This window comes from Saimiri boliviensis, chromosome 8, assembly GCF_048565385.1.
Source record: "Saimiri boliviensis isolate mSaiBol1 chromosome 8, mSaiBol1.pri, whole genome shotgun sequence".
NCBI lineage: Eukaryota > Metazoa > Chordata > Mammalia > Primates > Cebidae > Saimiri > Saimiri boliviensis.
The window spans coordinates 69,387,688-69,402,591 of record NC_133456.1 but is presented as its reverse complement, the minus strand read 5'-3'; positions in this window follow the sequence as shown (position 1 = coordinate 69,402,591).

Here is a 14,904-nt window from a genome sequence, read left to right as displayed (position 1 = left end):
GTACTCACCGTTCGCGGATGTGGAGCGAAACTCCACCTGCGCAGTGATGGGCGACTCCGGTGACTTTCAAGGGGAATTTCAGCGTAGGTCCCGCATTCCCTACCGGCTTGGGGACGTAACCCCTGCGTAGACACTGTGCTTCCATTTGGGAGAGCAGAGACACGAGCTCAGACAGCCTCGGTGAACGGCTAAGTGTCACACAGCTGGTAAGAGGCTGGAGTCGGGATCCCAAACGTGTTAATGGATCGTCACAGGCAGAGTTGCCGGACTGAGTGTTTTGTCATGCAGAAGGTCTAGCGAACCCTAATTTTGACATAATGTAGCTTCGTTTTATTCTGGTATAAAATGTGTACCGTTTAAATATGTTCAGTATAAATAGTTCACTGTAGTTCTCTGGAACAAAAATAAACGGTGGCAGTTTGTCCCCCCGCTTCCCACCGTGTGTGTCTTTCAGGAAAACTTGCCTTTCACTGTGTTACCACTTTTGTATAGGAGGTCTAGCCCAGGACATAATCGATATCGTCACACTGTTTTGTGGAAAACCCAGGTAAATAGTTTACTGAGACTTGACAAAATGCGACAGACAAGAATGCAAGTGTAAAACATAAATTGGGGCCGGGTGCGGTGGCTCACGCCTGTTATCCCAGCACTTTGGGAGGCCAAGAGTGGATCACTTGAGGTCAGGAATTCAGAGTCCAGCATGGCCAGCATGGCGAAACCCCATCTTTACTAAAAATACAAAAATTAGCCGGATTTGTTGGTGCATGCCCATAGTCCCAGCTGCTCAGGAGGCTGAGGCACAAGAATCGCTGGAATCCAGGAGGCAGAGGTTGCAATGAACCAAAATCGTGGCAAACAAACACACACAAAAACACTTCAAGCTTCTTTGGGTTTATCAACTTTAATAAATGGTACCAACTGACTTGTTTTAAGCCGTAACTCCAGAGAATGGTTGTTTTTAGGAAAGAGTGCTGTCACTGAAAAGGAAAGCTGACCACTAAAAATCTTGGTAAATATTTACATGTTGGTAAATACGTGGTTTGTGTTAGAATCAGTCTGTGATCAAGGACCTAATTTTTTGGAGGGACTAAGAAACCATCTGTCCGAGAACCAGATGTCAAACAGTGACACTTAGGCTGGGAATGTCACCTTCTGAGGCCGTTCTTGAGTAGCGCATGGTTTAATCACTGTGGTATCTGTCTATACTTCTTCCTAATTCCAACACTAGGGCAACCCTCCCCCACCTCATGTCTCCAATCTCTCAAGTGACCGTGAACATAGAAAGCACCTCCTTTTTTGAGGGTAAGCAGCACTTACCAAGAGTGACATTTTGTATGACTGCTGTTTGCAGAGTAGTGACAGAAGAAGTGAACTTCAAGAAAGTGTACTCATAACTCAGGGTGGGATTTTCTGTCTTTGGTTAGTTCCTTATGTGGAGGTAGCCACATTAGTTGGGTGCCAAAGGCAGTCTTATTCTTTACTTCCAGAATACCACTCCTGTTGCAGAGGATAAAGCCTTTTACAATTACAGGTGTATTTGAATTCATTTTCTTTTGAGACAGACACCCCTTTGACTTTAAAGGGCACAGAGCACTGGATCTTTGACATAGGACTGGAGAGAGTTAGGAAAGGAAATGAGACTAGCTTTGCTTCTCATTTTAGAGAAACCAGTACCACATATGGGGCTTCTCAAGTGGGCACAGGAAGAAAATACTTTTTTTCTTTTTTACTTCTTGCCTTAACATAAAAAATATCTTTTCCAAGAAACTTTTCTGATTAAGCAATATGAATAACTAAATGAATATGTTAAGGAGAGGGACCGGAAAAGTGTGGGAGGTGGTGGGGAGAAGAAGGCAAGACATCTAAAACATCTTTGATGGCTGGTTCCTGTGCCTATTTTTATTGTGATGTTAAATTCCATTTCCAAATAAACACATATGTACATTCTTTAATAAAACACTCTAGACCCTAGAGATACAAAGGTGAAGAAAGCATTTCTGGTTCTTGAGTGGCAACACAGGATTAGACCTAAGAAGAAACAAATATGGCATAGTGGTAAGTGCTATTGTGGACACCTACTAGGGTGTTTGCATAGATCCCTCTTTGTGAAGTGAGATAGTGGGAGTTACTGGGGGTAAGAAAAGAGAGGGGGAGGCAACTATGTGCAGACCAGGCACAGAGGGCAATATAATTAAAGAAGTGAGGTGTGAAAAAGCAAGATGCATTCTGGAGACAGCAAGTGTGAAATGGAGGTAGGTAGGGATATTTTAATTATAGACATTTTGGTTATGTAAGCGTGTCTTTTCAGGTAGGCTATAGATTGGTGGGAAGAAACCCCTGGTGCCTCTTTCTGCATCCAACACATACATACACCCACTCACACAGAGTAAATTCCTCATTTCTTTAGCAAAGAATGCAGAAACTTAGGTGAAACAAGGTAGCCACATAAAGAAGTGGGAGAAGCAGCATATTTCATTGTAGCTTTTCTTGGATCTCCCAAGTTTCCACAAATAACTTGTGCAGCTAGTGACATCCTCTGCAAAAGATAAAGTCTGTTTTTTTTTTTTTTAACATCTCAGAAACTTGTATAACCAATTATTAAGGATCTACAAATAATCCATGACTTTATGAGAAATGCTTGCAGATACATTGTTTCTGGTTCTTGATACTGATGCCAACAGATTTAACAAGGCTTCACCTTTATTTGGGGTCAAGGGTGGCACGTGTGTGTGTCAGGAATGGTGGATACCAAACAAGGTCCTAGAAGTCTATTATGATACTTCTAACTTCAGTGTCTTACTTTTTTAAGACTCTCTTCTTTTTAGAAAAAAAAAAAAAAAAAAAATGGACTTTATATTTTAGAGCAATTTTGGGTTAAAAGCAAAAGTGAAAAGAAGGTAAAAAATTTGCCATGTAGGCCAGGCACGGTGGCTCACGCCTGTAATCCCAGCACTTTGGAAGGCTGAGGCGGGTGGATCACGAGGTCAAGAGATCGAGACCATCCTGGTCAACATGGTGAAACCCCGTCTCTACTAAAAATACAAAACGTTAGCTGGGCGTGGTGGCGCGTGCCTGTAATCCCAGCTACTCAGGAGGCTGAGGCAGGAGAATTGCCTGAACCCAGGAGGCGGAGGTTGTGGTGAGCCGAGATCGGCCATTGCACTCCAGCCTGTGTAACAAGAGCGAAACTCCGTCTCAAAAAAAAAAAAAAAAAAAAAAATTTGCCATGTATCCCCTACACTGATGCATCTTTATCATCCAAAGTCCATAGTTTATCTTCGGTTTCTTTCGTGGTGTCACACATTCTGTAGGTTTGGACGAATGTATGATGACATGGTCACCATTATAGTGTATTACAAAAATAGTTTCACCACCCTAGAAATCCTCTGTGCTCTGTCTATTCTTCTTTTTCTCCTTGAAAAACCTTACAACCACCGATCTTTTAACTGCATCTATATTTTTGCCTTTTCCAGAAGGTTATATAGTTGAGATCATATAGTATATAGCCTTTTCAGACTGGCTTCTTTACTTAGTAGTATGCATTTCAGTTTCCTTCATGTCTCTTCATGGCTTGATAGCTCATATATCTTTAGTGCTAAATAGTATTCAATTTGCTGGATTTATAAAACAGTTTATCCATTATCCTACTGAAGGACATACTGGTTTCTTCCAAGTTTTGGCAATTCTGAACAAAGCTGCTATAAACATACATGTGCATCTTGTTGGGTGAACATAAGTTTTCAACTCTTTTGCATAAATACCAAGGAGTACAAATGCTGGGTTGTGTGGTAAGAATATGTTCAGTTTTGTGAAAAAAGCACCAAACTGTCTCCCAAAGCAGTTGTACCATTTCACACGCCCATCAGCAATTAATGAGAGTTCCTGTCACTCCACGTCATCACTGGCATTTGATGCTAGGGTGGTGAAATTTGGCCATTCTAATATGTGGGTAGTGGTATCTCTTTGTTATTTCCATTTGCATTCCCCTGAAGGTATATGATGTGGAATATCTTTTTACATGCTTATTTGCCATCTGTAGATCTTCTTTGGTGTGGTGTCTGTTAAGATCTTTGGGCCATTTTTTAATTGAGTTGTGTGCTTTATTATTGTTGAGTTAAAAAATTTTTTTTGTATGTGTGTAGATAGATAGATAGATAGATAGATAGATATAGTTTTTTTCTTTTTTCAAGTATTTTATCTTGGCCTGTGGATTTTCTTTATATTTTCCCAATGGTATCTTTTGCAGAGTAGAAATTTTTGATTTTAATGAAATCCAGCTTATCAATTTTTTTTCTTTTATGGACCATGTATTTGGTATTGTATCTAAAAAGTCATCACCAGGCTGGGTGTGGTGGCTCATGCTTGTAATCCCAGCACTTTGGGAGGCCAAGGTGGGCAGATCATAAGCTCAGGAGTTTAAGACCAGCCTGGCTAACACAGTGAAACTCTGTCTCTACTAAAAATACAAAAATTAGCTGGCTGGCGCCTGTAATCCCAACTACTCGGGAGGCTGAGGCAGGAGAATTGCTTGAATTCAGGAGGCGGGGATTGCTGTGAGCCAAGATCGCACCACTGCACTCCAGTCTGGGCAACAGACCTAGACTCTGTCTCAAAAAAAAGTTATCATCAAACCCAAAGTCATCCAGATTTTCTTCTTTGTTATTTTCTAGGAGTTTTATAGTTTTATCTTCTAGGAATTTTATAGCTTTACATTTAGATCTATAATTTATTTTGAGTTAGTTTTGTGAAGGATGTAAGACCTGTGTATAGATGCATTTTTTTGCATGTGGATATCCAGTTGTTCCAGCACTATTTGCTGAAATCTCTTTTCTCCATTGTAGTGCCTTTGCACTTTTGTTAAAGATCAGTTGATGGTACTTATGTATTATGGAAGTCTATTTCTGGGCTCTTTATTCTGTTCCATTGATCTATTTATCTATTCTTTTGTCAGTACCACACTGTCTTAATTACTATAGTTTTATTTTATTTTATTTTATTTTATTTTTTATTTTTTTATTTTTTATTGCATTTTAGGTTTTGGGGTACATGTGATGAACATGCAAGATTGTTGCATAGGTACACACATGGCAGTGTGCTTTGCTTCCTTCCGTCCCCTCACCTGTATCTGTCATTTCTCCCCATGCTATCTCTTCCCACCTCCCCACCCCCCGCCCCTCCCCCATTTCCCCCCAACGGATCCCAGTGTGTAGTGCTCCCCTCCCTGTGTCCATGTGTTCTCATTGTTCAACACCCGCCTATGAGCGAGAATATACGGTGTTTGATTTTCTGCTCTTGTGTCAGTTTGCTGAGAATAATGGTTTCCAGGTTCATCCATGTCCCTACAAAGGACGTGAACTCATCGTTTTTGATGGCTGCATAATATTCCATGGGAAGACCTGGAACCAACCCAAATGCCCAACGATGATAGACTGGATAGGGAATTACTATAGTTTTATACTAAGTCTTGAAGTCAGGTAGTGCCAGTTCTGCAGCTTTGTTCTTCTCCAGTTACTCTCTTAATTTTCCTGACAATAATCCCTTTTGTTGCTTAAGCCAGATGGAGGAAATTTGTACTTTGGAACCAAAGGTCTTGACTAATACACTAAGAAGCCACCAACTAATAGCCTTTACTTTTTCTACTCTGCCATTTTAAAAATGAAAAATTGCATGTACGTAATGAGATACCTTGGGTACTCAAGTCTAAACACAAAATTCATTTATGTTTTATATGCACCTTATACCCATAACTTGAAGATAATTTTTTTTTTTTAGACAGAGTCTCGCACTGTTACCCAGGCTGTAGTGCAGTGGCACAATCTTGGCTCACTGCAATCTCTGGCTCCTGGGTTCAAGCAGTTCTCCTGCCTCAGCCTCCTGAGTAGCTGGGATTACAGGTGTGTGCCATCATGCCCAGCTAATTTATTTGTATTTTTAGTAGAGATGGGGTTTCACCATGTTGGCCAGGATGGTCTCGATCTCCTGACCTCGTGATCCTCCCAACTTGGCCTTTTAAAGTGGTGGGATTACAGGCATGAGCCACTGCACCTGGACCGTGAAGATAATTTTCCCCTTGGGACACTGAATAGACCCAGTGTTGTGTTGTATTCCTACGTTTTGACTGGGATCTACTGCATGAGGTCAGGTGTGAAATTTTCTGCTTGTGGAATTAATGTGAGAGCTCAGAAATTTCCAACTTTGGAGCATTTTGGATTTTGGATTTTTGGAATAGGGATGTTCAACCTGTAGTTAATTTTATGTGTCATCCTGACTGGACCAGGGGACGTCCAGATGATTGGTTAAAGACTATTTTTAGGTGTGTCTGTGAGAGTGTTTCCAGATGACATTAGCATTTGAATTGGTGGACTCAGTAAAGTAGATTGCCCTCCCCAATGTTGGTGGTCATCATCAATTCTGTTGAGGGGCAAAGATTAGTTGCTCATGCCTGTCATCCCAGCACTTGGGGAGGGCCAGGAGGGCAGATTTCTTGAGGCCAGGAGTTTAAGACCAGCCTTGGCAACATGCCTAAACTCTGTCTCCACAAAAAATACAAAAATTAGCCAGATGTGGTGTTGCATACCTGTAGTTCCAGCTACCCAGGAGGCTGAGGAGGGAATATCCTCTGAGCCTGGGAGGTTGAGGCTTCAGTGAGCCTTTCCCACCCTGGGCAACAGAGTGAGACCCTGTCTAAAAAAAAGAAAAAGAAAAAAATTAATTGAGGACCTGAATAGAACAAAAGGCAAAAGTAGGGAAAATTTGCCTTTTTTTGGCCTCTCTATTTGAACTGGGACCTCTTCTTTTATTTTCTTTTGCCCTCAGACTAGGATTTATATCATTGGCTCTCCTTGGCCTTTGGACTCAGACTAAATAATGCCAACTATTAGCCTTCCTTGGTCTCCAGCTTGCAGATGGCTGATCACAAGACTTCTCAGCTCCCATAATCCTCTGTAACTGTATGAGTTAAGTCTTCATAATGTGTGTGTGTGTGTATGTGTGTGTGTATGTATCTCCTGTTGTCTGTTTCTCTTGTGAACTGTGACTAATAAAAATATCTGTTACTACGTTATTATTTAAAATCACTTCGAACTCTTTTTTCCAATAATGGGGCTACTGGTTTCATTTCTAAGCACATGGTGCAAAAGGTTCAGATTACAGATTTGCTGTCATATAAGATAGCTATCTGTGTTCCACACTCTATTCAAAGCTGTCCTGAAGTGACTCAGCAAAGAGTGAGGAATACTAAATGGAAACTATGGCTAACTCAGCCAGGTATCTATCCCCATTGTCAGAGGAGTAATTCAAACTGCAAGCCCTTCTGATAAGGGTTGGCACATCTTCATTCATTCCAAAGTTTTCGTTTGAAAAGATTCTACCACCTTCTATATTTCATATCATAGACTAGCACCTTTCTTCCAGAAGAGAAACATTGTCAGTCAAATCCACTTGAGGGTGCTGTAAGATCATCATGGGATCCAGTTTTATCCCCTTCACCAGAAAACCTGCTAACTAAACAAGGGCTTAGGATGAGAAACTCTGACTCTAGTATATAGAGTCATTTTAGGATAATTATCTCTGATATTGTCTCCACCTTTTACTGACTGATAAATATTTTGAGGATATTATTTTAATTTAAATCATTTCATATCTCATTAGGATTTGAATGAAGATGTTTCAGATTACATCTATCACGATTGTTAGAAAAAAAGTTAAAAGATGTATGTAATAATGATATGGAATAGATTAAGGTACTTATGAAGTTCTTGGTCATGGCTGCTCATAGGACACACACACACACACACCCTCCTAGATGCTTGTTTTGTAGCAGTTTCTCAGAATACTATGCCAGAGAACATGTCAGTATTATCATGAAAAGAATTGAAAGTTTAATGCTCAATAAATAGTATTCTTTGTCAATACATTCTGGATTGCTTTGATACCTATTTTAATGCAATTTAGACTTTCCTTTAAAATGAAAGTAATTTGTCATCTATCTAATTATTCAACAGTAACTCTTTTTTATTTTATTGGTGACAGCACCAAAGGAGACTTTCAGGGAGTAGAAATACATTAGTGGTTTAGTACATTGTCCTTCTTAATGGAATTCATTGAAAGATCCAGTATATCGGGGAAAGGATTTAACCTTGTTCTGGGCCACATTAGACATAGCATTTCGTTATCTGTAGACATAGTGGTCAAATTGTCAAATCCATTAATTTATTCATTTCATAAATATTTGGGGCTTAGGCTCTATTTCAGACGTTAGGGATATAATAGTTAAAAAAATACACGAATCTCCCTGCCTCTACAGAGATTTTATTCTGGAGGGAGACATCTAATGAGTAACAAACATAATAAATAAGAAAATGATGTAGCGCATATATTAGAAGGTGATAGATCCTATAGAGAAAGGAGTAAGTTAGGATAAGGGGCATTCGAAGTACAGAGCGATGGGTATAGTAGTTTTAAATAATTGCGGCAGATCTCATTAAGGTGACATTTGGGCAACAATTTGAAGTAGATGAGGAGTTAGTCACTCAGGTTGTTTGAGGGGAGAGTTTCAGGTAGAGGGAACAGCTAATGCAAGGGTCCTGGGACAGAAAGGTATTTGAGATACCTGAGAAAAAGCAAGAAGGATGGTTTGGCAGGAACAGAGTAAACATGGAGGATGGAGGTGTGGGGCTTTGCAGGGCATTGCGAGAACTTGGCTTTCACTGTTCCCAGTTGGGAGTAGCTTCAGGGTTTTAAGGAGGAGGACACGTTATGACTTTCATTATAAAAGTATCACTGGCTGTTATCTAGGCAGGAATTGATCAAATACCTATTGCTCATAATGAAAGGGAGAAAGTTGTATAGGGTATCTTCCTATTTCTTAGGAAATACAATTTCCTTTTAAAATTTACCTTTCATTGCATAGAATGAGAATATAAAGTTTCAACAGCTACAAGAAGATTGAGTGTGGGCAAACTATTTTGAAATAGGGAGTTATCATAGTAGAAAGAACGTGACCTGGCATCCCAGCCATATTTTGGGTAAATAATCTAATCTTCCATGCCTCTCTTGCCACCTTTAAAACTAAGGGGTTGGATGAGATGAACTTTGAGATCTAACCCTTAACATTCAGTGTCCTGTGATGAAAACAGTTCAAGTGCTAAAACTGCACATCTCTCTTTAAGCCAGTGTGCTTCTTTTTCTATGAAATCAGTATGAAGTTATTTTCCTATTGTATTGCAGTGCTGGTAAGTGTGGATTCCTACTGTGGTTCGTATCTTTAAATGAATGTGATTCTTTATAGTTCCTTTAGCTGTAGTTAGAAAATGGACAAGCCACAGAGAGAGATTGACTGATTGTGGTTCGGAAGTCTCAGTTGGCAGTTCCATGAGGTAGATTGAGTTCTGGACACTGATCCTTAGTTATTCAAGTGAAGAAATTCAAGTAAGGCTTGAAATACTGATATGTACTAGTCTGACTAAACACTGATGTAGAAATCACACTGACAGTGTATTACAGGTGAACTATAAATGCTGTGTGAATCAGAAACTAATATTGACTGTCAATAAATTCTCCCATGGAAAGCCAGCTTCAGTCAGAAGCTTGTTTGTAAGCCTCAGATAAGAACAGCAGCAACCTGTTGGGGGATTTTAATGACTAATGTCATCGAATGGTATAATGTTATACATTCATTTCCTCTACATGTGTATTATTCTAAGACAATCAAAAACTCTGCTTACCTGGGCATCCTTTTCTTTCTCCCTTTAATCTGTCTCTTTCTTTACACACACACACACACACACACGTACACACACACACGTACACACACACACGTACACACATAATATATAAAATATGCATATATGCTTATGCAAATATATTGAGAATATGCTATGTGTGTCTGTATTTGAAAACTACTTTCAAATACACTGTTTAGTTTTGTTTTAACTTTCTTAAAATGGAAGTTCAATATATAAAATAGATGACAGCACAGTTACCCTTGTTGAAGCAGTGTCAGGAAGCTACTGAGAACTCAACCAAGTAATACTTTTCCTTTTTGTCTCCAGCCCCCTCTCCCTCACATACAGCAAATGATGGCTACAGAGGTTACCTTTAAGGCAGCGGTCCCTAACCTTTCTGGCACCAGGGAGTGATTTTGTGGAAGAATTTTTCCATGGACTAGGGCAGTTGGGATGGTTTTGGGATGACTTAAGCACATTACATTTATTGTGCTCTTTTCTTCTGTTACTACTACATTGTAATATACAAGGAAATCATTATACAGCTCACCATAATGTGGGATCAGTGGGAGCCCTGAGCTTATTTTCCTGCAGCTAGATGGTCCTGTCTGGGGGTGATGGGAGACAGTGACAGATGATCAGGCATTAGATTCTCTTAAGGAGCGTGCAGCCTAGATCCCTTGCATGTGTAGTTCGCAATAGGGTTCTCATTTCTATGAGAATCTAATGCAATGATCTGACAGGAGGTGGAGCTCAGGGGATGATGTGAGCGATGGGGCGTGGCTGTTAAGAATAGATGAAGCTCAGCTCTTTTTGCCTGCTGCTTACCTCCTGCTATGTGGCCTGATTCCTAACAGGCCGGGGACTGGTACCTGTCTGTGGTCGGGGTTGGGGACCCCTGCTTTAAGGAATATCTTAGACTTGTTAACAGGTTACTTCTTCTGGCAGGATTCTATATCACTGATCAGGATTCAGCTAAAGATATAATAATATGCTAATCAAATTTTTCTATGTCTATAATCACTCTAAAGTATACTCTTATGTCTAGACTAACGTCCTAGACATAGGAAAAACAGTTGTATATTTCTCTAATTCACACACACACACACACACACACACACACTTTCTTTTCTGATTGTAGTCATTTCCACAGGTGGTGTTTCTTGTTCATTATGCTTTGATCTTTTGTGGTTTTACTTTCTCAGAAAGTAATTTTATTTCTAACTTCATGAGGGCTCCATTTTTTGCCCAAGTAACACATTATAAAGCCCTTTACAATCTGGTCTCTGCCTATGTTTCCTAACTCATTTTCATTTTCAACTTTTTTCATCAATCATCAGAATTCAACCACATAGATTTTCTGGTATTTTCTAAATGCATCAAGTTTTCCCCACCTCATAGCTTTTGTACTTGTTTTTTTTTTCTTTTCTTTTTTGTTCTTTATTCTTTGTTTTTTCTTTTCTTTTCTTTTTGCTTGTTTTTTGAAGTACTTTTCCCTCACTTTAATTTCTCTCTACAGTTCTCAACTTAAGGGGTACTTCTCTCTCACTGCACTCCATTTATTTCTATCGTACATTTATCACAATTTATTTCCTTATTGATTACTTGTATTCCCCACTAAAATATAAGATCCATGAAGGCAGGGCCATATCAGTCTTGTTCATGGCTCTGTACTCTATACCTCATGGCTCTGTGCTCAGTGCCTGGCACGTAGTAGATACTAAATAAATGTATTTGAATGAATATGTACAAATATTTATGTGTAAATACCACACTCACTCAGAGTAATGGATGGGTCATAGTGTGTCATACATGTGGCTGAGAAAGCCTTAGCTAACCAGATTGGATGGAAGTTGGGGGCTGGAAATAAACTTCAGTTCTAGGCATTGGGACTGTCTGTTGGCTTGGGAGGTAGTTATGATAAACAAAACATGTCCTTGGGTATTACAGCAACTGACAAAGGGTAACATAACAAAAAAGTCACCCATATTGCAGGTTAAACCTGAAATAAAAGTGCTTTCTATACAGGTTCAGGGATCATGGTGATTAGATACTTCAGAAGCACAGAGGTGGATTTTTTTTTTTACTTGAGTTTATGGATGGTTTTTGTTTGTTTTAAAAGTAGCTCAAATATGAGTTGAATGATGTGTCGGCTAAAAACAAATGTAATCTTCTCTTTTTGTCCTTTATCTACCACTCTAGGTTTAAATCTGGATTTTGTCTTTTATCTTGTGTTAATAATTGTTTCTTTCATTGTATCTGTGACTAGGGATAGTCTCTCTGTGGTAGTCCACGCTTATGGGATAAATATCTGCATATTTCCTTTATTATGGTTCTTCAGGGAAGCAGAACCAATAAGATGGGTATGTGTATATTTAGAAGGAAATTTGTTTTAAGGAATTGGCTCCTGCGATGTAGAAGACTGGTAAATCAAAGTGCACAGGGTAGGCTGGCAAGCTGGAGACCAAGGAAAAGCTAATGCTGCAGTTTAAGTCTGAATGCTCTCTGCTAGTAGATTTTCTTCTTTCTTGGTGAAGGTCAATCTTTTGTTCTATTCAGGTCTTCAGCTAGCTGAACGAAGCCTTACCCAGATGATAGAGGGAAATCTGCTTTACTCAGTGTTCATCAATTTAAATGTTAATCTCACCCCAAAATACCCTCACAGAAACATTTCAAATAATGTGTGATCACATATCTTGGCGCTATGGCCCAGCCAAGTCGACATATAATTAACCATCGCAATTATGTTCTACTTCAATGCCATATTTTAGGACAATGAAGCCTATTTAAAGCATTACAACCCCATGATGGTGAAGCAGCTGGAAACCACATAATTTGAGGAACAGCTGAAGTAACTAGGAATCTATAGAAATTCTGCCTCATTTCATTTACTGGGTTCCATACTTATACACAGTCAACATCAATCTGAGTTGAATCATTGTTTCTTACTTATGTCAGAGTTATAATGTGAATTGCAGAGATTTCATAATTTTTTGGTCTAAAATTTTTTAAAGTTCATTCAAAGGCCTTTATCAACAGAATTTCTCATCTTATAATGCTTTTTTATTTTGTCTCTTTCAAGATCTAGAACTTAAAGATATTTCTTATTCTCCATAGTGGTTTCTGAAAAATAATTTATGTCTTGAGCACTGAGTAAAAAATTTGGGGTAATGCACTGACCAATTTCACATGTATTATTGACTCTAGGTGACTTTCTTTTCTGAGCTTTCAAAGATCATTCTTAATTGTAGCAGCCTAGAATTTTGCTGTTACCCATTTCATGTCTATTTCTGTGGCCACATTTTACCTCTAACAAACAAAAGAAACATCATTATGTTAGGAAAGTTGTTTGGCTATGTTTTTGTTGTTATTTTTTCCTGTGTCTTTTCATTAGCCAATAATCCAGAATTTATTGTATTCATTTTCATTGGCATCATGGTGACTCGCATGAATATGAGAACTGTAATTTAGAAATTCACCTAACATTTATTTGACTACCTCTTTGTTCCAAATAGCTGTAGGTGCTGGGAATTCAGTAATGAACAAATCATAGAAAAATCCCAGTTGAAAAAAGATAGCGTGAGTAGTTATTGCTGGTTTTGTTTTCATCCTAAGGAATCTTCCTTAATTATAAACCTATGGACTTAGATATGAAAGGAAAAGTATACTGTTTTGTATAGCCTCATCAGCTCCACAGAATAAAATAACTAGTACCTTTTTATAATTTAAAGATTTAGGGAAGAAAAAAATTCACAGTAAAATAGTATAATTTCACAATAATAAATACCATCACTTTGATTATCTCTGTATAATTAAAATATTTCTAAGCTGTTGCCATTACCTTTTATTTTAGGATAATTTAAAGATAACTCATTTTCTGAATTGCATAACAGAATAGTCTCTCTAGGACCCTTGGAGCTAGTGTTGTGCAAACTGTCAGTGAAATTTCTGTACCATTTACTAGAATATTTGTTTTATGGAATGGTCTTGGTTTACATAAACTCTTTTCCCAGTGCTCATGGAGCAAGAGAGTTGAACTGGGAAATAGAGTTTATATAGCTAATAGACAGCATGCTGCTGCTGAGATATTTCTGGGCAGTCTGTCTTTTACAAACCTGTTTGTCTTTTTGAAACATTGACGACTTAACTGTTCTGAGAACTCATATATGATATTTTTGGCCTGCTTGTCCATTTAGGTTGTATGGAACTTTGAATTTTCCTGAAGCTCTATCATAGGTGTTCATTTCAGTTTCTCTAAGATCCATACAAGACCCATACTCACCTGGGGCATATGACACACTTCGTCTCCAATGCTAGCCCTACTATGTCACATCTCAGGTCTTGGAGGGAGGTATGAAAATTCTTTTAGATCTTCCTCACTTTAGCATCCATTTACTCTCTGATGTTTTATTTTCTTAAAGACCATGCAGCCATCAAATACCAGCTCCCTAGGGAACTCTTTTCAGTTTAATTGGAAAAGAGCCATACTTAGTTTTATTGTTTGTTTGTTTGTTTTTCTGGAAGTCATTTGTAGCTCCTGTATCCATCTTCTCTTTTGTTCCGGTAAGTTATCTTTTGTCCTGTATTGTCAATCAGTCTTCCAGCCCTATCTTAGCTAGTCACATACCTGGATGATAGTCATTGCAGTAGTAATAAAATTTGACAATAATTGTAGTTTGCAGACCTATGGCAACTGGGGATAAGGTATGGTCCATGACTTAGGAATTACTGATTTTTTTTCCTGGTCTACATGATTAAATGGTGATCCTTTTCTCAGTTGGGCACTTACCATAGAAGGGTAACTATTGTTTTAGGGACTTTCAATAATAGCATACATGAAGAAAATCCAAAGCCTTGACTCCTGATTGCAGCTATGACTGAGTAACGGGTACTAGACTAAACCTTTTGCCATAAACAAATCCCCTGCCATAGAAGGAAGCAACAAAATTATATGAAACAACTGCTTTCAGATATTGGACAACTGGCCATGAAGGATAGTGCTATCTGAGAGAAGAAAATAAACTAGATAACTGCTATGATTTCCAAGTTTTCTTGTGAGAAATACTTACTGGGCAAAGGAGCAGAGAGATGAAACCCAGATAGAGCATGGCAGCCTTGCTAAGATGATGAGACAGATATTAGAATTTGGAGAGGCACAAACAGCTGAAATCTATGGGTT